The sequence below is a fragment of the Cygnus atratus genome, chromosome 3 (assembly GCF_013377495.2).
Source record: "Cygnus atratus isolate AKBS03 ecotype Queensland, Australia chromosome 3, CAtr_DNAZoo_HiC_assembly, whole genome shotgun sequence".
NCBI lineage: Eukaryota > Metazoa > Chordata > Aves > Anseriformes > Anatidae > Cygnus > Cygnus atratus.
In genome coordinates this window covers 66,430,410-66,456,113 of record NC_066364.1, presented here as the reverse complement: position 1 = coordinate 66,456,113, position 25,704 = coordinate 66,430,410, and the positions used below count along the sequence as shown (strand labels likewise).

General features: G+C 40.3%; 1 protein-coding gene across 10 annotated transcripts in view; it reads left to right on the top strand.

The window, feature by feature from the left end:
* Nucleotides 1-25,704, top strand: part of TIAM2 (TIAM Rac1 associated GEF 2) — a 170,621-nt gene that overhangs the window by 17,538 nt on the left and 127,379 nt on the right. For 3 of the 10 annotated variants that reach the window (XM_050710020.1, XM_050710023.1, XM_050710021.1), the window contains exons 2-3: nucleotides 2,063-2,164; nucleotides 14,851-15,002. The gene's annotated coding sequence lies outside the window, so the exon portion shown is untranslated. Of the gene's footprint in view, nucleotides 1-2,062; nucleotides 2,165-4,343; nucleotides 4,891-5,590; nucleotides 5,617-11,052; nucleotides 11,106-14,850; nucleotides 15,003-25,704 lie in introns of those variants that run through there. The other 7 variants (XM_050710027.1, XM_050710016.1, XM_050710017.1 and 4 more) reach the window with 6 other exon arrangements.

Sequence of the window (25,704 nt, the reverse complement as noted above, 5' to 3'; positions counted from 1 at the left end):
TTTAATACCTATGGGTATATTTAATATTTAAAATTGTGCAGAATAAAAGCAGAAATGACTAAATGGCATCCTCAGAAGTTCACAGGGGAAGTTTATGGGGCAGCCATTATCCGTAAAGGTACAGCAGAAGTTCTCTCTGCTTTGTCATATCCTGGTTCCTGCTGCTCTTCTGGACTGTTTTTGGGGCAAGAGCCCTAATCTCCGAAGTTTAAGTTCTAAACCCTGAAAAGCTCCATGTTGGTGGTTAGTCATGTGAGCTCTCTGCTATCACATGGATAATACGCATTCTGTCTATAAAAAGAGAGACAACTGTAAGCAAGGTTGTGCTTAGCCACATCAGAGCTATCATCTGAATTAAGGATTTATAATAGTTCGTTTAAGTTTGTACAAAAAGGTCAGATTTTTTTTCTTTGTTCAGATATAATTCGACAGCCCTAGTTTCTTCACTGTTTGACATACTATTTTATTTTATCTGAATGATTTGGAGTATGGTTAGTTTGCATGCATCTTCATATACCACTAAAAACTTCCGTATGGAATTCACATTAGATAAGGTTCCAGGAAATGAGAAAAAGCCTTAGATGTGAATGACTGTAAACATGCTTAAAGAGTCATTCTGTAATGATTAAATAATGTTTGGAGTTAATTCTCCTGTGGTGTTCCCCCTCCCTCCACCTTTCACAGAACACAGCAAGCAGAGGAACTTGGCTCCTAAAATCCAGATGTATATCACTGCAGGGCTTGCTGCCTGGTAGCCGGTCACGGGCTATACTTGCTTACAGAGCAAGGCAATAGGTGCTACGTGTGAGAGGCAACAAAACAGAATCTCTGACAGCTAGAAACCTCTGGAGAAGTTTTTTAGTGGGTGAGAATTTTGTGCCCTGGCTGATCAGGCATAGGCAAGGATGCCTTTGCCTCTAGGTCATGGGTCTGAAGGCAGGCTGGTGGTTTCCTGGAGCTCTCACTGGGGCAAAACCTTTTTGTTGTTCATCTTTCAGCGAATGAGTGTTGACGCTCTCTGACTGTCCACTCTGCCTATTTTTTTTAATATTCTTAATTATACTAGCAGCTACAGCTGAGTGAAATGGTTGGCTGTTCCAGTGAGCCCAGTATATACCCAGCTACAAGTATGCAATTATTGTCAGTGTTTTAGATAGTAGCAGACGTGTGTCTGGGATTATGTCCGTGTTCACTATCCGTGCTGGCTTAAAGCCCATGTGACTGTAGAATATTAGCTTGTTATCCAGTTAACTGAGTCCCTTTTGGTTTTATACTCGCACAAAGGAACATGTTTCACCTCTAGTGTTTTGTTGGTGTTGTTTATTGGTTTGTTTTGTACTTCTGCAGGCAAGTAAGTGTGGTAATTAGTGTAGAGACCTTCTTTGCTTTCTTTTTCCCAGAAATTTATTAAACATACTGTTCTCCCAAAGCTGTACGTCTGTTCCATGAAGCTTTCCTGATGCATCCTTTCTTTTCTCAATCGTGGATGTATTTTTGATATTTTGTTAAAGCTGCATGCCATTTTGTGATTCTTTGAAACCATCAAGATAGTGGTTATGTTTGTATTAAAATCAGCTTTGCAACTGTTTGGAAATGGGTCTGGTACAGTACCCCTGGTTGTTGTTGATGTTATTAGTATATTATTTTTAACAGGTTTCTCTTGTACTATTTATTTGCTTTTCCTAGAAGGGTCAAATACCTGAATTAAGTATGTAATTAGTACTGAAGTACGCTCTTACTGCTTCATAAATGACAATAAAGACAGGTTATGAAGTATATGTGGAATGATCATGTCAACAAGGTTGGGAACTTTTTGTTTTGTTTCAAAGGGTTTGGTGGATTTCTTACCTCTCCCTCAAATGGGGTTCTGCAAGTTACATCTCAGAAATTATTTTGTTACTGGACAAGTAACAAAGTAATCTCTTCAATAATAACTTGCCATTCAAAGTACAATAGATTGTGTATTTTAATAATTAGAAGTGATTAAATGTTGAAATTCACCTGAAATGAGTGAAGTTAAATTACCTGGTAAATTCACATTAATTATTTTCTTCCTTTTCAGCCCCCTCAGTTTGAGGATTTTTGTGTGGCAGGGCACTGCCAAGCTGGTCCTTTGGATAAGACAAGAAAGGCTTTACAGGAGAAGTGGAAGAGCTTTGATGAGGTATTCGATGTTGGCTAACAGATGGAGAGAAACCTCTCAAAAACTCAGAAGAAGTTGCCATTGCTAGTCATCCTTCACTGTTGCGTTTCTTAATAGTCATGACATTGCAGCATTGTTGCACTCTCTTTGCTGAACTCCAACCTGAACCTTATGGAGCAATAAGAAAAACTGTGTGAAAGACTAATATACTTCATGTGCTGATTGTGCGTTCCATCCCTGTTGTTTGAGACATTTAATGTGTTCTAAATACCTATTTCTCCTTTCCAGCCCATATTCTCCTTCTGGCTGTTAAGTATTTGATGTAGTCTATGCAATAGAGTATTACATGTACAGTAGCAATAAAGCAGCCTGTGCTGTCTTTTCAGCAGGACACATTACATTTTCTGGTTGAATGAAGATAAACTAGGAAGGTATTGGCAATTTGAAGCAGTCACCTGATCTTTGATGTAAAGAAATTTCTGGGACTAAAATAATCAAATCAAAATTTGCCGTGTCATTTCATCAAAGTTAAAGAAAGTTGTTAAGTGTCTTTTTTTCCTACTCTCCCTTTTTGTGCATACACTCACATTTTGTAGGTATATGTACAGTATGTGGAAGCTTCCCCTCTGTGCCTCTCTTCTCACAGAAGTCACTGACTCCTATAGTACAGCTACTGTGGTGTGTTTCATGGATTTCAGGATTTTTTTTTTAATCATTTAATTCTACTCATCCTTTTGTTTTCTCTCCACGTTTCCAGCTTGATTTTTGAGAAATCTGTCCCATGATAATTGCATCAGCTTTGAGTCTTCTCTGAAAGATCCCTGGGGATTTTTTTTATGAATGTCCACTTCTACTCTCCTATTGTCAGGTCTGTTTATGGCCTCTTATTTGCTGATGGACTCTTCAGGAAGTCATTGACATCTCTTCCTAACCATTAAATCAATGGTTGAAGAAATGTGAGCAAACCTGGCTACCTCTGTGCTATCCTTCATTTTCCAGACCCTCTCTACAGAGGAAACCATCTTCTTGGCAGGTGTCAGTCGTAGTCTGCTACATCCCACCTATGAAAACAGTGGTCAATAGGCCATTGACATTGCATTCCAAAAAAAAGATGTCCATTGGTGTACCAGCTGGTTCATTACGTGATTTGTCAGATCATTGTGATGACTTGAGGGGTGTTGATACCATGTGTGAAAACAAAGAAATGGGGGGGACCAGGACTTAGATCTAATTTCAAAACAAAGTGGATTTCATTGCCAGGTCTAAGAGAGTTTTTGCAGGTGCCTTATCTTGCTTTGTGCAAAAGGGGTCATATAAAGTAGTTTTTCTTTGCCATTACCACCTGGTGTAGAGCCCATTAAAATCAACAGAAGTCAGTCTCTCTCCAACAGTGAGTGATGTCTGCAATCTTTTTGTAATGCACAAACAACTTCATAAGTGCTCCTTATTTTTGTTGCTACTACGGAGATTATTAGACGATAAGAGCTAAGATAAAGTAGCAGCAGTGGCCCTGTGCTGATACCCTGCAGCCCTGGTGCTCAGCCTGGAGGACACACAGAGTGAAGGAGCGATGGTTTCGTTGGGCTGCCGGCTTTCCCCTGATGTCCTCATGTCCTGGATGCGCTGCAGGCCACAAGGCTGTCAGTCACGGGCAGGAATGCACGGGAATACCAGGGAATGGTGAACTATAAGGGGAATTCAGGGGTTGGAAGGGGCCAGGACCTTTGAGATTTACATTCAGTTCAGCACTAGCGAGATACCATACCAAGCTCAAATGCACTCTGTGCTTAAAAGGGATTAAATGGTTAAGCTCAACATTCCTCGTGCACTGAGCGTGGTTTAGATGGTTTATAGCTATCAGCAAGCAAAACGGACTTCCTAGGTTTGCTTCCAAAATTGATTTATAAGTTCATTTATATTCTTGCATATTAAGAACAGGCAAAGAATTAACAGTGCCGCATGAGCAGCTTTAGCACATTTTTCACCTTATATGGAGAAATGCCTGCCGTTTATCAAGCAGGGTGAGATTTGCTGTTATTGTCACATTCCTTAACGTTGGAAGACATCGCATTTCTCTGACTAATGAGTCAACTCATAAGCCTATATTTTTGTAGTTTGAATGCTGGGTTTAATCCAGGAATCGCTGGGCGGGGCAGTGCTCCTCCTGAAAACCAGTGGCGTGCAAATTTTCACTGCTGTGTTGCTGAGTTTGTTCCTCAGCTCGGCTGGAGAAACCGAGATGCCTGCAAGTGAAAGTGCCTTTCTGTCCCGAGTCGTGGCAAGTTCCTCCTGGCCAGCTCTTCTGCTTCTGGAGAACACAAGAGGAAGGAATATTGAGAGGAAAGAAGGGAAAAACTTGCAAATAGAGCATGTGTGGTGTTTAAGGGAGCAAACCTCAGTGCTTTGTAGTGTCTCTGTTCCCGTTAGAGTGGTTTGTGTTGGAAGCAGCCTCTTCATTGACTCGCTTAGACAGCCAGTGACGACTGCTGGCTGTGAAGTCGTTAACGTGCTGTGGGAACAGATAGGTCACAAATACATCATTCGGGTGTGAGGTTAAACAAGGGGAAAATAGGGAACAGCTTGGTTAGTCATTGATGTCTCAGAGCAGAGAAGCTGTACAAAAGAAGGAAAAAAACTCACAAAATTAAGAAGGTGATGGTTATAAAATTTCCTTTTATAATAGCTTAAAAGTACAGTATAGAAGTACTGATGAAGGCTGTGTTCGCTGAAATAGTTTAATATGGAAGGTGAGAAATCAGTATCAAATCTGACTTCTAAATTGAAAAGAGAAATGCTGTTTGAAATATTTCTAGGATTGCAGCATTCAGTAGGGCTGTAAGCATTGCCTACTACTGCTTATTGTTTTTACTGCACATTTTGCTGTAAATTATACGTTTTTACAGTGTGTGCTCCGCCACTCTTGTGACTTGAGCTTGCCTTGTAACTGTAGAGACTTTTCTATGGAACTACTTAGGAAATGAAATACTAAATGGTAGTAATTAGGTGCAATAATTAGAAAAACCTGGCCTGCAATTCTTGCTGCTGATTTCACTTCAAGGCAGATACAGAAGAGTTAACTGGAAAATGATACTCAGGTTTTTCTTGCTCCATAAAGGCAATGTTGGCTGATTTTTTTTTTATTTTTGAATAATAAGATGTAAGGAAAAATTCATAAGCATAGGAACATCTGAAGCCAACAGAAACAAAACGATAGTTTATATGGCTAAAGACTTTGAAAAACCAACATGTGAAACATCTAGCCAAGTGGTTGCATTGTAGTGTCCGTACAATTTTGAAGGGGGTAGGGCAAAACATACAGATTTTTATTTTCTGTTTGCTTGTTTGTGGTTTTCCCATTTTTCCCCTTTTATGGCTTACCAGAAGAGAACCAGATTTCTTATCATGTATGGCTATAAAAGATCCTAAACTACATGCATTTATTTTTAGGTCTCCACCCTTGGGCTTTGGATTTTGTGAGTGGCTATTTCAGTAAATATACATCTATATGGGGAAACTGGCAAATTGAATACTGTGCAAATCTACGTTTTAAAAAAAGCAATTGCCATTATAGAAGGCAAATGATATCATAAGAAAGCCAAGTAAAAGATATTGCATTTTTGTTTGCTACTAAGGGAATGATCAATGCTTCCTGCTGGTTTTTGCACCCTGCAATTGGAGATTCTGGCATGCAAATGGTCTAAATAATGCTAGGTTTTGTTACTGGTTGGCGCTGTATAATACTGGGAGTGGGGTGACTTAAATATACAGAGTGTGGGCCAATCCCAAAGTTCTTTCGCAGGCAGAACACCCACTGAAATCACATTTAAGTGTCGTCAGTGGAAGCTTTGCCAAAGAAATCACTATGGATTTGACCCCAAAGTTGTTACTACTAAATTTCATATGTAAGCCTTTCATTATTGTGTTTTTTAAGAATGGAGTACTCGAATGAATCCTGGAATTCATTATAACTTTCTGTTGTTACCAGAGTATCAGCTGCTTAATCTACATTTCCACTGGAAAATAATGCTTCACTCCCTCCCTCTTTTTTTTTTCCCTTCTTGTTGTTGCTCAAAAAGTAGTAGTAAAGATACTGTGTGGTTCAGATTTGTCTGACTTCAGGTAAGGAATTCCCTGAGGTGCCTAAATTAGGAGCTTGGACTTCCAGGCTCTTTATGTGAATAGAGGAGAGGTTCATCTTCAAAGGAGACTCTGCTCAGTTACAATCTTTGTCATCTTTTGGCTGAGGGTTCCATCCCACCACCACCCCATTAGCATCAGAGATGGTGTAGGGTGCATCCTGGTTTAGGAATTCAGAGGGGATGGGTTGGTAGGTGCAGGATCTGCTGTGATTTGTGACAGATGCTGTATGAAACGGGGAGAGATGCTGTACGTGGTTCCAAATTCCTTTTTAGGAGTTAGCATGTTTCTTTTTTTTTCTTTTCTTTTTTTCCCATGGATGATGGAGATTGACAATAGAGCTGCCATTTAACATAGAAAGTTTAGTGTTACAGTAGGATGAAGAATAAAATTTATGTTGCTAAATTTGCAGTACTCCTGCTTTCCCCTGTGTAAAGTATCAAAGCAACAACAAAAACAAAGGGGAGGCATTAGTGTTTTAAACCTATTTTAATATGCCTTTACATTTCCAACTGCACTATGCAATATTATATATTATATAATAATATATATATATTATATATATATTATATATATACGTTGTAGGTGGAGGTGGTAGGAGCACCTTTAAGCATGCCTCTATATTCTAACATCATATTTTCACCTGTGTTTAGTTCTTGCCAGCCTTCAGTCATTCATATGAAAAATTTCCACACTGTTTTTTCTGCTTCAGGCTGAAACCTCTTGGAAAGATTTTCAACAGAATTACTCCAACTGCTTTTGAAAGAATGCATTACAGAAATTAGAGAGGTTTGTCAACCTTATTTAGCCAGCCGTTCCTTCAAAGAGTTGTTATACCTTCAGGGAGTAGAGAGAGGAGTCAAGATGCCTTTCGCAGCCCCATGGAAATTAACCCAGATTCACCAACTTGGGTAGGGTGGTAAAAATCATTATTTGCACATGCTCGTGTGAGCAGGTTAGATGCTTGGTGATAAAATCTTTTAATACGCCCACTATATAAAACATGCTTAAACCCCACCAGCCTCTGTGCATGCCTGGGGTAAGGAATATGATCGGTTGTACCAAGTGCCAGGCTGGGCAGCCCTGCGGTGCTAGCTGCCTCTGTTTCTGTCAGAGAAGGTATCTGGGTGTTTAATGGTCTTCCAAATTCAGTAGAGCTTTATGCCAAAGCATACCTGAGACAATAATTGAAAAGCAGTTGAAATTGCTACTTCATTCATTCACTACTGTAATCATTCATGCAATAACTTCTGACGTAGCTGAGACTAGAATTTATAGTCTGGTCCATATACCACTGTCAGAAGTGCTTAGGATGTGCTGCACAAAGTTTGGAAACAAGCTTTGAAAATCACCTTTCTGTCTTACCTTTTTTTCTCCCAATTTTCTATGGGGCTCTAGGACTGTCAAGTTTTAGGATTTTACCAATATTTTTTTTGTTATTTTAAAGTCACAGCTCTGGGAGTTGAAAGGATTTCAGCTCTCTATAGAAGGGATGGATCTATCTATTAAAAATAGCAGAGTATGAAAATGCTACTGAGATGGGAAAACAAACAAACAAACAAAAAATCTCTAACACGTGCTAACTTTAAGCTATCGAACAAATAGGGATAACAGTTTGATGGCTTGAGGTTGATGCCAAGACTGAGGGTAGGTCTGAGGAGTTCGGGAGAGTGGAAATGAAGTGGTTGCTGATGCATCAGCATCACTCCTGTCAGGGTCTAAAGGCTTCATGTAGTTTGGGTTCCTTGCTCCCCCATTTCTGTTGTTCTTTCAGATTTATGATGGCATTGGTGACTCTCGCTTCTTCCTGTCTTAAGCCCTTTTTAGAGGATTAGCTCACTCAGAAGGCACAAAATGCACCTAGTGTGAAGTGCTAGCTGTTATAAGCAGCTGCAGAGGGAATGTTTTTGATTGCAGTTACTGAAACAGATCTTTGCTTTCAAAGCTGTGATAACTGAGAGACATCAGGAGCTTTTCTGTAGAGCTTGTGTTTGGGCAGGTGAGGTGGATAGGGAGAAGGAAACACGTGCCATCCTCTAGTCTTGGCTGAATTAGTGGGCTAAGAAATAGCTCAGGGTGGCAACAAACAGATAATTGCCTGCTGAGTATAAATGCCTAGGTTGTTTTTACAGTCTTGCTACTAATCTGCTGCACTAGCAGTGATGAAGAATGGTGTTTTGTGGCCTTTCTGATTCACGTTGCACACCCAAAGGTGAATGTTACCACGGATGTCCTAGCAACCTGCAGCAGTCATGATATCCTATTATCAGGCTATGGGGATATCCTGTAAGGATATCCTTAGCACTGAGAACATGCTTAGTGCCTTAAAGCCTGCTCCCATCAACAAAAATGCTATTTTATTAAAACTTATGAGAGTGCAAATGTTATCATTGGTGTTAGATTTATGCTATTAATTTGGAAAAAAACATAAGGGCTATAGAGCAAGCTAAAACAATTAAGCAGCTCAAGGCCTCTGTGTTACAAAATCTTAGTTAAGATTTAATCAGTGGGTGAATTACACCTGGATCTACCTGACAGATGGAGTTAATGGTGGGTGACTTCCCAGGGAGCTGGGGTGCTGAGGTAAGCAGGAACAACTTTGGTGTTTCTCTTAAATGTCTAAGTTGATGTGCTAAATTTGCACAAATGTATTTAAGCAAAAAGACAGAATTTTATCCTTTGAGGTTAATATGTTGAAGTCAGTTCTTCCCACCATTTTGGTTACTTTTAATCAATTATGAATGCTATGATGAAAATACATTATTAAAATACCAAGCTTTTTTGACATAATGTACCAAAAAAAAAAATACATCTAGAAGATTAATATGCTAGAAATGGGAAAATAAAGTACTTAAAAAGAAAGTTCTGTATTCTCAAGCATTTCGTACAACATGGTATCTGTTAAGTGTAGATGTCAGTTAAATTTGGTATCTGCCATCAAATATAAGCAATAACCCATGGATAATGTTCCCTAGCTTGTGGGGAATCTGAAGCTCACATTCCTATGTACTACTTTTTTTTTTTTTTTTTTTTTGGCTTTCTTTGTTAGATTCATGGAGAATTTCACAGAAACCATCTCTAATTTTTTTTTTTTTTATGCCTGAGGTTTTAATTTTTTTTAAGTCTTGCTTAGGAAATTAACTGCTTTTTATTATTACTATTTTTTGTAATTTTTTTCCTTGTGTTTTCTATTGAATACTCATTATATTGTAAGATTTGTGAAATGGATGGATTCCCCTTGAGTGACTATTTCTGTCAAGCACGTCTTTTTTTTTTCCCCTCTTAGCTTCCCATATCTGCAGGTCTGTTCCTGAACAGTAGCACTGTTTGTGGTCACTCCTGGGGCGTTCAGTTCGAGCTCCGACAGAGAATAACACTGCTGTTGCTTTAAGCCCACAGTGTTGCTTTATATAGATGCGGCCTGGTTTATAGTGTTGCTTTAAATACACAATAAGGGAGTTCATCTCCATTTCAGAAGACGTTTATGACTGATCTCTGCCTGGCTAGGGATGTTTGTTTTCTTAAGTTGCTTCACTGCAAAAATGTTTTGAAATCAAGACTACCAAGCTGGTGCTGGGGCCTTGTTCGCCATCTCTGAAGACTGAACACCCTCAGCACTGGAAAGCTGGGGTTTTGCATTTAACTTCAAATAGATCAGGTTCAGTTCTGATGTGTCCCTTCCCAATCAGTCACCCTCTGTTGAAGTCTGCATCCCTGAACTGATCTATGGGTGTCTATGACCATCAGAAGCCTCAATAAGATGCGGTTGCTGGCCTCAGTCCTTTGCAGTAACGTAGGCATATTTTCTTCTCTCCATAGCTTCTTTATGAAATAACCTTGAAATAACTGGTTTCAGAAAAAAAAAACCCTCTCCACTAGCAGGCATAGTGGCAACAGAGAAGTGACCCACAAAGGTTTTACTCTGGACGCTCTTAAAATGGCATGTTGATGTGGGATGAGTTTTCTCGCTTAACTTCTGCTGACACCACATATTGATTATGTATTACATTGGCAGAGGCCAATGGAAAAATCCTTTCTGTCCATGTACCAGACTTTCTGCAGGACTGTGGTGTGCCCTGCGTGGTGGCTTGAGCTTTCAAAGTCAATGAATAATGCAAAGTATCAGGAGAAGCCTGATACAAAGCATGTAATTTAGGTTGTGGAAGACTGCTCCTGCTCCTCCTTCCCTGTCCTGCCTGGCCTGGCTGCCTGTTCTCCCCCACACCTGCCGTTCTAATGTGACCAGAAGAGGGATTGGGCTGCTCCTGTATGCAGAGCTGAGTCACCACCTTGCAGGAGACCTTCCGGGATGAAGGGAAATGGAGCAGGAGGGTTATTTGGTTGAATTTACTTTGGGACCAGCCACTCTACCTCCAGACCTATGGGAAGGAGATGGCCTCTCTCCCTTGGTCACAGACAGGACAGCTAGGAAGGAGAAGGTCATGCCACGGGGATGCTTTCTGTTAACGTGTAGAGGCCAGGAGGGGATCTTCATGGAAAGAGAAAACTTATCCAGTCCTGCTTGCTGTTCAGAGCATCAGTAGACAGAATTGTGACACATGACAGTAGACAGGTGACACATGAGCTTTGCCAAGTTAAGGGCAATGTCTTCTGTGGTGCTCAAGAAATGGTTACCCATTTTTCAGGGGTAAAAGCCTCACTATCAGCCCGTAGGCCAGCCTGAAGATGGAGAGCTTTTGATGAGGGCAGAGAGCTTAAAAAAAGAGCGATGAAAGCTTCAAATACGGTTTTCTGTTTGATTGTCTCCCTAGGTGGGACACTGAAACTCACTTGCTGTATGGGAGTATGCCTGGTTTCAGTTGTGGTATGTATGTAATGCTGTGTACATTCCAGTCAGGCATTGGTGTCATCCTTTACGGCTCGGCAGAGCCAACTAATTCGTGGCTACGCTTTTTTGGCAGGGCTTTGCAAATATGTATTGAACTTGGGTTTGTTTATTTTGCAGAAGCACAATAATTCACAAAGATAAATAGATGCCGATGAAATTCAAGGCAAGAAGGTGTGAGCCTTCCTAAAGAACAAAGTAAAATAAAAATAAATCCCAGAAGTATAATACTGAAAGATTTTTGTTATTGTGTTGTGGGTCTTTTTGCCTTTTTTTCCTCCTGCTTTTCTTGAAGTTGAATGAAGAGGAAAGCAGTTTAATCCAGAACTAATTAATGCACCTTTATCTGGGGTGGAATGATTTCTGTTCAGTCACACCTTCTTCAGAGTGACTCGGGTGGATTAATCAATGATCATCTTGCTAATTAAACTGATGATGAGAGAGTTAGAAGTTTTCAGTGGTGATCATTGGTTTTGTGTAGAATCAGTGAATTATAGGTAAATAATGTTAACAAGGTGTTCATATTTTTCTTTTTATAGGATCAGTCAGAGGTTAGGAATGACTGAATGACTGCTATGTGTGTCTAGTACATTTGCACATTAAGAATGGCGTGACGGGACTGAAAGAGTTGTGGTTTTTTTCCTTTGTTTTTTTCTTCTGTAAGCAGGAACAGGTCCCATGATATTATGTCTGACCTCACTGTCATACCAGTTAGCCATTCACTGGCATTTATTTTTGTTTACCCTGCCTTATTCAGAAGGAATACAAGATTAATGGCAAACTCTGGTTCTAATGCCATGATGCTTACTGTCTTATCTATTTTTTTAAAAAAATATTATCAGCTATGCCTACCTGTCTGTCCTTAACTAAATGGCTGACCCTTTTGTCTTGTATTTGCCGCGTTTAGTGCACAGGATTTTAGCATGGTTAGTAGGCTAGAGGATAGTACTGCTTTCTGAGACATGTGAAGTTTATGTGAGTGTTACCTTAGTGTGGCAGTTCTTTGTCTTATTTCCTTTCTCTTTTTGTACCTTTTTCCATTTTTTGATGCATGTAAGATTTTTTTCAGATTGATTCCCTCAGAAGTGCTTCACCCTGAGTTGAAGTTTAATGAGAAAGTTGGTACTAAAGGGCTTGTTTTAGGAAAGAAGCAAGAGGAGCATTTTAAGATCATTGATGTAATGCCTGTTTCCTCCTAGCCAGCTATAAAAAGATACCTGAATGAGTAAAGCTTTGTATGTATGCAGCAACATGCTACCGTTTTTTGGGATCTTCGTTGCGTGAAGCCTTAATATTCAGGACTCTGAAGAAATGGGAAGATAGGTATTGCAGAGCTGGCAGAGGATTGCTGCAAAGTTTTTGTTTACCATGGCAAACTTCTTTCAACATTTGATGGACATTTTGTGGGGGCACATTATGACCTCCCTGAGAGTTAGCTCATCGGGAGCATTGGGAACACATCAGACAAACTCCCTTATAGGCCTTGATATGTCTCCATGTAAAACTTGACTGGTAGGGAAGTATTGTGTTACTTCCCCATAAGTAGGTTCTTTCATTATCAAAAATAGTAGGCTGTCTGCCTGCTATAAGCACGTGCCCTCATTCCTGCCAGTTTTTGCCCAGATTTAAATGTTTTAGCTTCATAAATTTACACATCTTGGATGACTGAGTTTTGGTATCGTGAGGTCACTACAGCTGTAAGTAGCTAACAGACAACTACATTTCCCCTATGGCTATGGGCCAGTAAAGGTCCAGGTGAGTCAGGTTTGCACATGAGGATAGAGTTTGACTCTACATTGCTGAAATCACATGCATACACTGGCACAGGTCTTGCATTTGGCATCTCCTAGCTCTTGTAGTATGCTCACTCCATTCCTATCAAAGCATCAGTAAAGAAGCCTCATCTGTATACAGTGTCCAAGGAGCACTCTGCAGTGAGCTGGAACATGGAAAGAGAAAGGGTACTTCCAAATTCATTTTGCAAAAATTCATGTGGGTGAGAGCAAGCTGCCATTTAAGTATTTCAAGTCTTAGTTGGTGGTGTTTGGGAGCTGGGTACCATGGTGAAGAAAGAGCTGCCTTGTTTGAGGATCAGAACTATGCCATGCCACTGGGTGAGAAAACTGCCAATGAGAAAAATACATATCAGTGATGTTAACATCACTGTGAATTTCGCTACAGAAAAGATCCCTGCTGCTTATGGTTAACATGGTCAGCACCATGTTAACTGAACTCCACAGTTGTGGCACTCGCAGCCCTTCTCTGAAGCACTTGACACCATTGCAGCAAAGATGAGGCGAGTTTTGGTGATGTGCTCTGAATGTTTGTTGTAGATAGATACTTTTCCCCACCAGCAAAGCAAGTCTCTATTTCGTAGTTAGAAATTTACAAGTGGGTTTTGTGATAAGAGCTAAGAAGAATATTACTTAAACCTTATTACTCATGTTTCCTTTTGGATGTAACTTGCAGCCTGATACCGCTCTTTACTTTTCTGGCCCATTGTTAATTTGTCCCTTTTGTATTGTGGCTTTGCAGCTTGTATTATTTGCTATTTTGTCTGCATTTTATTTTAATGGGGCAGTGTTTGTTTTCAGTGAAGTTAGTTTTGGACTATTGCAGAGTAGGAACATGCTCTAATTCCACTGAATAAACTTACTAAAAGAAAACTTCTAGTACTATGTTGCCCTATTTTTCTGCTTGACAGCTCAGATGGAAGAGCAACCACTAGCTAGTATTTCATGTGTTTACATGCAATGTTTTAACTGAGAATATATTTTGTTCTATGCTGACTCCATCACCAGGCTTTTCAGCAAGACCTGCCTCTTGAAGCAGAAGTACGATAAAACTCTTGTGTTAGTTTTAATTCTGCTGTAGTTTGTCAGTTTAAGTGTTGTACAAATGAGCATATTTTTATGACAAGGTGCTGTGTGCCGTGAAGAAGCTGTTGAAAATCAACCGTGCCAATTTAAACAACACAGAAAATATTGTAATACAGTCTGACACTTTGCAGCATGAAAATGACAGAATTTGTAGAGCAAGTTCTCCTTGCCAGCTCTGGGGAGCTCAGTTAGACATTGTCTTCAGTGCATTCACATTGAACAAGTGGAGCGGTCTTCTGTCTTATCATTTTCAGGCAGTGAAGGCAAAGAGCAGCAGGTTAGTCCACGTCCATCTGCTCAAAACCAGAAGCGGCTCTCCAGAGTCTGGCCGGACTGGTGCAAGCAAACTTCTACAGGAGGTCTTTGTAGCTGAGGCACAGTTGTCTTGCAGAGGTCATGGCTGGGATTTGATAGGCACCTTTCGCAGTCAGTGCTGCCATTGTAGAAACAAGACCATGCTGGTGATGCCCCCTTTCAAACCTTTCCTGGGTGAGCAGGCTGGGTGGAGATAAATGAGCTACCGCAGAGCAGACCCCTCTTCAGAGCAAACCTGGACAGCTCAGGGAAAAATTCCTCTTAAGGCACATGTTGACATTTGTTGCATTGCTGGTTTCTAAGTTGCCTCTGGATAAAGAAAGAAGTTTTTAGCTGCTGTGCATGAGTGGTGCACACAGAATGCTCACGTGATGTGTGAATTCAGTGGAGGTGCTTCTAGCTGCTCTTTTTGCACAAGTTGTTGTCTTTGCATGAGAGTTTAAAGATTTAGCTGGCATTGGTTCAGAACTAAATTTAGTTTTAATGTATCCAGGCATCCACATGTTAACAAAATGGTTTTTGTTTTTCAGATTGCCAGCGCTACAAAAACAGAGACTTCCAGCAAAAAATTCTCCAGCTCATGAAGTGGCGAGGGCAGTGTTAAGAATACACCCCAGCCCTGTGCTTTTACTTCAGGATGCAGTGGGAAACAAGGCATGCAGAGAGCAAATAATGATGCAAGGTTTGTTTGTTTCTATTTTGTTCGTTTGCTTATTTTTGAACGTATAAATTGGATTATGAGACAATTATGGGCCAAGGTCCAGAGACAGACAGCTTAAATTTTGCATTAGTCCCTGGGTCTTATGTTTCATATTGGCTGAGTGCCTTTGAGGATTTAGAGTCAACCAGTAGTGAACATGAGCACTGGGGGAAATCGAGGCCATCTGAGTTGCTTCTCTTGAGGCACTGAGCCAACTCTTAATGCCTTTGACTTCAAAATGGTCTATATTTACAAAACTTCAGTACAGACAAGGGTTCAAATCTTAAATAGCATAGATGCAGTTTTCTATACTTAACTTAAGGAGGGAGAGGGAGGGGTTTAGGCTTTTTCCTGCCCAGCTATTAAGAGTGTTATGATGTGGTAAATGTCTGTCTATCAAAGGAGATGGAAAGGATGAGCAGTTTCTGGTGCAGTCTGTATCATTCCAGAATTAGACAGAAAATTGCCAGCGGAGTTGCCCTATTCCTGATCTCTCTCTGTCCTCAAAGCACAGAGCAGTGTTAAATTTTAGTTCTGCTAATTGTCAGATGTCTTTCTGCTCTAGTCACAGATTTTATGCGTGGCATATGAGAGAGAGAGAGAGAGACTTTTGTTGCAGATTTGAAAGACCTTGTGCAACGGTGCTTTTGAAAAGGCAGGTTTCCTCCCCCCCTTTAGTTTTGTCATATGAAGCAAAGAGGTTGTTTTAGAGATTTTAAAAGGTTTAATCATAGTGTTTTATAAAAGGGTGATGTTAGAGTGTTTATTCAACTTTTCATTATTTTGAGTTTCTGAACACTGTTAGCCATTATGAATTGAAAAACAAACAAACAAAACCCACACTGTTTTCTCAATACCATGCTATGTACTACACTATGTATGCTACTACTTAACACAAAATCCAGGCGTGTTTGGGCTTTGTAGCAGTAACCAACTGTGTAAGCCTGATAAAGCCATCTTTTAAGAAGTTCAGGCCTGTGGGCAGTTCTGCACATCACAAAGTCCCAGGAAGCAGGGCTGGATGTGAACGCATCCAGTTCATCTTCGTTCCCCAGGAGCTGTCATCTTCAACGCCGTCTTCAGCACATCCACTGAAGGGGTGCAGTGTCAGAGGGATTGTAACCCTTCCTGTGCTGCAACAAGATTGCTTTTCTTGCTTGACAAACTACTCGGGGGCAAACTGATGCTGCATAAGCAAGAGAATTCTCCAAGTTGCAGGTTTTCCTTCGACTGATGCACACCAAGCAGGTGACTCTTAGAGCTGATTGTTATATGACATTAGAAAAAATTAAAAAATATATATATATAAAAATCATTGCTTATTTTGTAACTATTCAGTCTCTTAAAATGAGTATGTAATGGAGCTTTGCTACATTTTGTAATGACTTTAGAGCTCTGCAACTTGAAAGGAACTTAGGGCACCAGTGCCACTAAAGTTAATATGCGTTAGCTCTCCATTTGCTGTTGTTTGATTAGCAGAGTTGACTCTTTATAAAAGAGAGAGGTTATTATTAATACTAGCTTATAAATTTAGAAAATATCAGAATGGATTTGCAAGAGCAGTCAATGCCATGCTAAACATGATTACAACAGTGTGGAAGCTCTTTTGAATTTTCCAGTTTTCCCTCCTCAAAAAATTAAAATTATGCAAGCAAACAACCCCAAAACAACCAGCTTCTAATTGGCTTTGAAAATAGGACAACCATGATGCTGTGCCATTGTGATAAATATAACCAGACTTATTGTTCCTGCATATCGTGCCATGCTTTGCTGCCTCAGGTTACAAGTGTCACTGAGATTTTATATGCTGCAGCATTTGTGAAAAGTCATAATTTTGCTATGTTAGTCAACTTGGTGGGAGTTATTTATTTATCTGTTTGTTTGTTTGTTTCATCTGTTTATTTCCTTATTTAAAAGGAAATATTGGACCTGATTATAAAATTTACCAAGACTGGTATCTGCTGGGGACTGGATCCTACAACCGTCTGAGCCTGCTGGTGTTTTTTGTCGTATTTCAGTGCTATGGCATAGATGCACCGTTTATTGCCTTGCAAGTTTCTCAAATTTGTTAATGGTCAGTACATGTTGTTTCATTTTGATTGTGATCACCTGTAGTTTTCCAAAAAAGCAGAGAGCGAATTTGTCAGCAGCAGAAGGTGAATTTGGGAACTCTGTGAAGACATGGAAGAGAAAATTATGGCATATAGTTTCTAATGATAAAGACACTGTAAGCATCCTAAAATTACAAAGCAATGTGGTGCATTAAAGCATTAATTTGTGTTTTGGCTAAGGCGTAGCTGCATTTTTGGACTATCCCTTTAATTCTGGTGTGTTAATTACCTACTGACCAGTTCCTGGGGTGGAAGCAGCAGGAGCTGTGCCTGCAGCAGTTCCCTGATGTAGTGGTTTCTATCAGACAGAGCAATGGGATTCCTAAGGTTGCTTTGAAACCTGGGGTCTACGACTGTAGGCCAGCAGACCGACTTGAGCAGGAATCTAATTAAAAAATCCAAGATATTGAGTAAAGCTTGCAAGTGCCATCTGTTCGTCTTTACAACCTGAAATTCCTCGATGAATCACAGTAACAAGTTTGATTGTTCCTGCCCTTGTGTTGTAGCTGGATTTTGTTAGAGCAGCCACCCGGTACAAGAGGAGCTATGCAGGCTCTTGTTAGTATTAATAACCATCTGGACTTTGTCAATGATTCCATCAAAGTATGTTCTGGAGATAGAGGTGGTTTAAAACCTGGTCTCACGAGGAAAGCATCGATACCCTGCAGGCCCTGTCCTGACTTACTGGCTTAGCACGGGCTCGAGCGGGGCAACACCCGACCCTAATGAGGTGTCTGGCGAGGTGCATCTCCTACCATCATCCCGGGTGGCCGGAAGGCAGCAGATGGACTGCTTCCTCTGCAGGGCTGCACTTCAGGGAGCTCTGGTTCCCCGGGCCCGAGGGCCGCTGATTCACGAGGCCGGAGAACGCTCGCTGTGCGTGGCGTTCAGGCTTCAAAGTATTGGCCTGCCCTTGGGCACCGCTCAGAAGACACAAGCGTGCACTCACATAGTAGGCACCAGCTTCAAAGCTGCGCTGGGGAGCAATTTGTTGTGCCTGTGCCTGGTGCAGAAGTGAGTTAGGAAGAGGTTGGCTTAGATTAGCAAGAGGTGCTGAAGGTGAAGCACCTGGCTGTGTCTTTTCACGCTGGATCTTCAGTGGTGGTGGAGCCCGAGGAAGACAGACACCTGCTTTTTCAGAGGAGTCTCTTTTGAAGCAGAGCTGATGTATAATTGAGATAAGTAGGTCACTGCGTGCTTACTTTAATAGCCGTTTAATTATGGCCCAGCATTGCTGGCATATGCAGTAAGGCTGTGGACGCAGATTTTTGATTAAGATATGATCATAACTCCATCTGTAGAGTCTCGCAACAAATTGTTCCTAGGTTAAAGTAATTAAATGCAAGGCTTGGCTCTTTATCTCCTTTCCAAGTGCAAGTCTTAGTCGTGTGGTTGATTGGATGAGGAAATGCCAAACAAAAGTCTGTAGATGCAGGGGAGGAAAGAAAAATAGCATCCTGATTTGCAGATTCGTGATAGAACGATCAGGGAAAATAATCAAAGATAGGGAGGAGGATACGCACCGGTGCCTTCACTGAAACCATGGAACAGAGCAGCCTTAAAAACTCTTCAACTGAGCTATAATTTCAGTACCAACAGGATACGTTCACAATACATGCGAGACAAGGCAGGCACCTGGCAGAAGGAAGCTTGTGGCTGTTTAGGGAAGACCCTGTTAGTAATCTTGAGATGTAATCTAGAATAGGAAAGGTTCAAAATAGGCTGGGGAAGTGGAAGAAAGTGGCGGTCTGCTGAGGGTATCCTTGTGGTGTGCTGGTAAGGGTCCGTATTCAGGCGGTAGTTTCTGACTGACAGGCAGCAGCGGATCACCTCACCAAACACAGGGCCGTGTTACTGATTGTCTAAAAAATTCAATCTAGCATGTTTTTTATTATTTTTTTTTGTTTTCAGTGTAATCCTAGAAGGAACATATAAGACCCTAAAGACTTCAGGTTGAAATGATATTTATATCTCCAAAGTTGGCTAGCTGTGCTTATTGCCTATATTTCCTGGATGTACAGGAATTTACCAGTTGCCTGTGTTCTTGGTCATGGTTCATTCCTCCATTCTTTGGCGGTGCTGTCAGCAAAGATCATCAGCCTAACTAAAGAAGGCAGCGAAAAGATAGGCGTGCCTGACAAAGTTTAACGATGCTACCCTCCAGCAACAGAGCAGTTCTCTCTGCTACCTATATTCAGTCTGGCACACATATCCTTGTCCTGCTGGCAAGATGTTGAGATGAAAGGTGTGCAGTGACACCCTGCCCCTGTGGAGCTGCCAGGAGTGTGCTGCGGGTGTAGAAATATAGCTGTGTGCCTGCTCCTGCGCTGCAGTCACTGGAAAGTAGCTTGCCTGTCGTGCAGGGTGGCTCCTTCCTCCTCTGCTGTGATGAGAGGTGGCAGGGACTTGGTGTGGGTAGGTAGCGTAGCTCACACACAGTGAACATCACAGCAAGCTTTTCCTGCTTTGTATGGCCAGGCTTTGAGCACACATGGCAGTGCTCTGTGCCTGAGCACCACCAGAGCAGGAGGAGTGTTTGACTGCGTTTATATTTCTCTGGGAGTCATTTTAACTGAGCTGACTGTAAGTCAGAGTAGATCATTATTCTCTCACCTGAGCCTCTGCACTGTAATCAAGAGGATATGGAAATCCCTGTTTGAAATTCTGACAGCTTCTTCTTTACATCTGCTCCCAGAGATGTGCACTCCTTCTGAAAATAAGCTCGCACTTCTGCTCCCTTTTTCCAACATCCTGCAAAACCTAATGGCGTAATCTTTCTTCCCCACCAACAGTGTCATCTACGCAGATTTGTCAGAGGTAGTTTTTAAGGGGAAAAAAAATAAATTAATCAGATCTTTCCTGCATTGCTTTTTAAAAACCTGGAGTTGCATAAACAGCCAGTGCTAACTTTCCATTTGCCAAAGGGTTACAGCCTTGTGTGTGTCTGCCCCTTCATGGTAGAAGAGCCGCAGCAGAGCAGATGCATATCCAGGCCCATCTATCTCAAATCACTGGCCCAGATGTGGATGCATGGGGGCTCTGCACAAGAAAGGAGCAGTAGCAGGAGTTTACCTTCTCCAGGCAACTTTTAAGTTTCTATGATTAATTTCTGTTCTGTGTTGGAAAAAGGGAAAAGAGCCTTTTGAATATTTCCTGTAGATGGTGCATTACATGGATTAAAATATCTTTTCAGGTGGCAACGTGAGATTTTCAGTTTGGGAAGTATGTGGATAGCAGGCTTGGTGGTTACAGCCTTGGTGTTGGCGAGACTTACCCTTACAGCTTCCATCTGTGTTGTGGCTCACAAGACTTGGGATCCTTTTGATTCTGGATTGCTTAGGACTAGGCAAGGCAGAGGACTGGACTGGATTTCTTGTAACCTGTAGGTTTTGAAGAATTGTGAGAATTTCTTGAAAATTCTCCTAAATAAACCATTTCCCAAAATTAAAATGTCTCTGTGAAAAGTTGAGATTTTGATTAACTCCAGTCAAAAATATTGTGCTGTTGCTGTTTCAGCACTTCCACCTTTGTCCTTGAGTTCATCCAAAATCCTTCTTGCCTTGAGAACCTTGGTCTTGACCACATCACCTCTTATTACTTGGTAGGAAGAGAATGCTAATGTAAGATGGTGTTACTTGGTCTTGTTTTGTCTGCTCAGCAATTATCCAGATCTTACAAATTTGCTCATTCAATTTAGTTATGGAAACATTTAGCTGAGGTTCTGTGTTATTGTGTATAGTCCATGCCTAGTCTTTCAAATAAGAACTAGTTTAGAAAATTCAAAATTATGGTGTACAGAAGAACACCTGCATCTTCACATGAATTTGCATATAGAGCTAGTCCTTCAAAAACTAAGTTACAAATTCATACTGGAGAATTTTCTGTCTGGCCCGTTGTTGGTATTCAAAAGTAATTATTGTTGAATCTCAACAAATTAGGTATGCTAAATTGAAGACAGAAATAGCAAACAATTCAATAGTTCTGGAAGTGCACTGAACAGTGTAGAAGTTTCTACAATGCTACCGAATTTAGGTTTCACTTGACTGGGCCAGTAAATGTAGCCACAGCTAATTCATTAATGTGGTGTGTGAAAGCTCTGCTTTTCAAATACTGATGCAGTTGCTGTCTAGGTACACCTAAGTAGGCAGTTTGTATATGAGTAACAGCTGTTGTATAAGTCCAGTATCTTATGGAAGACATTTGGCCTTTAGGTATATTCCTCCCCTTGGACCTACTCAGCCATTTGATTTCCAGAAATGTTCTTCCTTTGAAGTCTCTGAAGTACATCTGAAGAGGTCACAATATAATTGCGAAATTCCCTTTCATTTGCGAGGAGAACAGCATTTGAATGGGAACCAAATGGTTCCACCCACTTTCCTGCATCCCTGATAAGGTATCTTGCACACCAATCACTAGGGAACTTCCCACTAACCTTAAAAAAAAATAAATGAATCCAAAACCAAACAGTTTTAGGAAGTGCAGTGCTCCGGATTGGATTGTTGCTGCACACGAGTCACCACAAAACTGAGTTTTCATGTTGTGGATCTTTTCCTGCTTTGTTAAAATGCAACTGTGTAAGATCTGTTGTGTTTTGTTTTGCTGGTAATTGAAAAAGTGAAAAGGATTGGGTATGGTACAAAACTGTTGTAGCGTAAGATAAATCAGCTACTTAAGCATTGAACCTTCAGTTTGTTGGTGTAGGAGAGGGAGGGGCAGAAGCTGCATGGAAGATCAAAGCCATCAGGAGCGGTGATTAAAGCAATCTTATTTATTATTTTAGTTTTATATTTCAAAGCTTTTTCTTTACCCTTTTCTGCTTTATGAGTTGGCACAATGGATGAAATCCTGTCCCTATTGAAGTTAATGGGAAGTTTGCCATCAATTTTAATGGGACCAAGGTTTTACACATAGTGTTTTAAGATGGCTTGACTGTTTACACAGCATGTGTAATCATTTCAGGATTCCTTGTTTTCTAGGTAATAGTGAAAGTGTTAGGTATCTTTTTCAGTTACCTTAAGAAAATAATATACATATTTTACAGTATGAAGTTTCACCTGGTTACAGCAAATTTTGTATTGATTTTCTCAAAACTTCCTTTGTTTAATCTACAGGAAAGTGAGCTTTTACTGGCAGACTATCTTTCACTTACGACAAAAATCCAAAATACATTTTTGGTGAAAGTAGTTCATTCCTTTACTGCCTAAAAAAACAAATGCAACTGTTTCATTTTACCTAGGTATTTCTTTCTACTCCTGTTGTTTGAAAATGGCTTTTTTTTTTTTTTTTTTTAGTTATTGAAATTTAGGAAACTATTTTTGAGAACAGGCTGTTACAAAAGCCAGTTTCTGTACTGTATTTCTTAGCTACTTAGCTGAAATAGCTCTTCGCCAACTATATGACCTCAATGTACGTGAAGGTTAAATTGAGGAATGGACCAATAAAACCAAACCAAAAACCAGTTGTAGAATCACATCAATGTTCTCTTGGTTTCTGTCTTGAAATAGCCCTGCTAATTTCTCTAGTGGGTAAGGAAAAAAATTGCAAGCAATTGTCACCCTCACACGTCTCAGTGTAATGTACTTGTGTGCACCTCTGTGTATTCACACTCCTGTAGCATAATTCAACTGTTTTTTTCCCCAGGAAATAATAGCATAAAAATACCTCATATTGATTCTTAAACTAGAACACTAATGTCAAATATGTTTTTTTGTATATTTTGTAAATATTTTCTATATTTATTATATTTGACTCATTTTCTAATTTCTATTAAAGGGCTGTAAATGAATAGTAGAATATTGAGCAATAATAAGAGTAGGCTGAGACTTTTCTTCATTTTCTGACTATTTTTAACTGGCAAAATTTACTTAGACAAAATGCAGTACTCTACTGTGCATTCAACTGAACCCTCCCGAGCTATGTTCTAGCATTTCCTAATAAAAATCCCTGCTAAAAAGTTATTGAGCTCATCTGGCTTCCAGAACATGGTTTTCTGTTGCATGCTGGCAAACCTGACTGAAACATGACTATTTTGTTGCCTCTGCTGGTACCTTGCTGTACCCTGAATTACGTGCTCTTCAGGGCAGGGACTGGTTTTTTATCTGTGTACCTGTCACAGCAAGGGCTTGGGGGGCACCAGCAAGTGCCACAGCAGGAGAGCACATCCGAATGGGGTGGGTAGACAAAGGAGAAGGTGAGAAAGATCTTGCATGAGGATTATTGTCATTTTTTTTTCCACGTGCCTTTCTTTTCCCCAGCCATTACTTGAGCATTTACCACACATTAATCTTCAACTTTCTTGTTTTCACAGCCGCTGCGGGTCCCCCCCATCCATCCGTAGCCACTGTAGGTGAACCATGACAGTAGTAAATGGTTAATACCTAAAAAAAAATATTTTCAGGTGGCAAATAACCAAGTATTTCATAGCTTGTAGTCTTGTTCACCCTTCTTTCCTCTCAAGACCAAGAAACCATGTTGAGAGAGGGATGTGTTTTTGGTGTTCGCTCATTCCCCGTGTCAGCAGCATCTGGGTTCTTTCAGGAGCTCAGCAGATAGCTGCACTAGAAGTTTAGGAAATGATTGTAAGATGTCTGTGTTGTTTTATTTCCTGTGTGTCATTTCCTGCGATATTTCTACAGAATAGCCATTTCTGTTGCGCATACATAAATCACCTACACTATAATGCTGCCATAGAAAATGGAGTAGTACATTACACACACACAATTAGACTGTAGTACTGTCTACTCATGTTATTAAATATAGTTAACATAGTGATAAATTTCTGTGAAACCAAAAGTGAATTCCTGCAGGAGTAACTGGGGAAAAAATTATAGATATTTGCATTTTAGATCGTGATAAGTTTAAATGTATTTCTGTCTTATGAAATGCTTTTGGAACAAGTTGACTTTTTAACTAATGTGCATATCCTCTAGCTTTCACAGGCTGTAATTTCTTTACTGTTGTCTTTGTTCTCCTCAGAATATTTTTCATTTCTTCTTAAAATAGTGTGAATTTAGATCAAAGTATTAGCAAATAGCATAGGATTGGCTGTATACCCAGAATCTCAAAATCAGTATTTATCCAGACTATATATAGCGAATTGATTAAAGTGGTTTCAGGTTTTGTGCAAGTCAAGAAGCTATTTATGTGCATTGGAATAAAAGACGTAGTGTTGAACAAAGTTTTGATTATTCACAGAAGCTGGAAGTGAAAAGATACGTGATTTCCAAGGCTTTTGTAGAATCAGTAGAGGAAGATTTATTGTAAAATCAAGGAGATGAGGGGTGGGTTTCCTAAGTTCTGTGGACTTCATGGGGAAAACCACAGAGAATGAAGCTGGCGTGAGATTTTTTTTTTTTTTTTTTTTAATAATTAATATACTTCTGGGCTAGAAGTGATTACTGTGATCATCTAGCTTGATTTCCTGAGTAACACAGATCACACGACTGAAGCTTTTTTCTTTCTAAGGAAACTTTGGTTCACATATTTTTTGTTTTAAAATAAAACAAACACAGCATTAAAAAAAAAAAAAGGACAAGAAAAGAAAGTAGGCCACATTTTGTGATAGATTGCTTAATGGTTACAGTATTTCTGTAATTCCTCCCCAAATCTTGTTTTGCCTCTGCTGCTGGTCACTGCAGGGTTTTCCTAAATGTCCCTATGAACCTGACCCCCACATGGCCCTTTCTGGGTTCTTTCAAGACATGATAAAATAAACCATATATGTTGCTGTACCAGCCGCTGCTTTTCTGCATATTTGTAGCCAGACAATCCACAAGGTGAAATGCTACTGCTGAATTAAGTGTGGAGCCTGTAGGAAGAGTTGCAGCAATATTGCTTGGGGGTACCTCAGCCCCATCCCTACCCTGGCCACTCTTTTGTCCGGAGGGGCTCTGTTGTCCGTATGTCTGTCTCTCTTTTCCCTGGCTTTCCCCTCTTCCCCACTGCTCTGGATTGGATACCACTTCAGCACAGCAATTCTGGATTTGTAAATGAAAAGCCCTGTTCATTATGGTAATATGCCCTGTGTAATTGTTTGAACATGTTTTGCCAGGCAGGAGCAGGTGGCATTCAGCAGTAAACAGCCTGATTTTTGAACTAATTATGATAGCGTAAAATTGTAATAGTTTCCCTAGACAAAGTCTTGGCATCACTGAACACGGTGGGGATTTTAGCATCAATGAGATATGGGCCAGCATTCATCTACTGTTGGTTTTTCTTTTCTCCCCCTGCCCCTGGCAAGTTTGAGGCAAACTTGCCCTACTGGGACAGAGATTGTAGCCTGATGTATTACTGACTGTTGCCTCCTGTAATAAGGTTATGTTTATTAACAGTCCTGTTCAGAGTCTTGTCTTTGGATAGTCAAAATTTTGTGACATTTTAAAACCCAGGTTTCATTACTGAAAGGATTTGGAAACAGTAGTCACGAAGTCGTCACCTTTGTCTAGACTCTGGAAAGAAAAGAGCAAGTGTTACACCAACTACTAAGTGGTAGGTTATTTTTTTTAGCTAAAATCTAGCAAAGTAGTCTGTATTTTTATTTCACACAGAAAACTGTGTCACGAAGATCAGTTTTC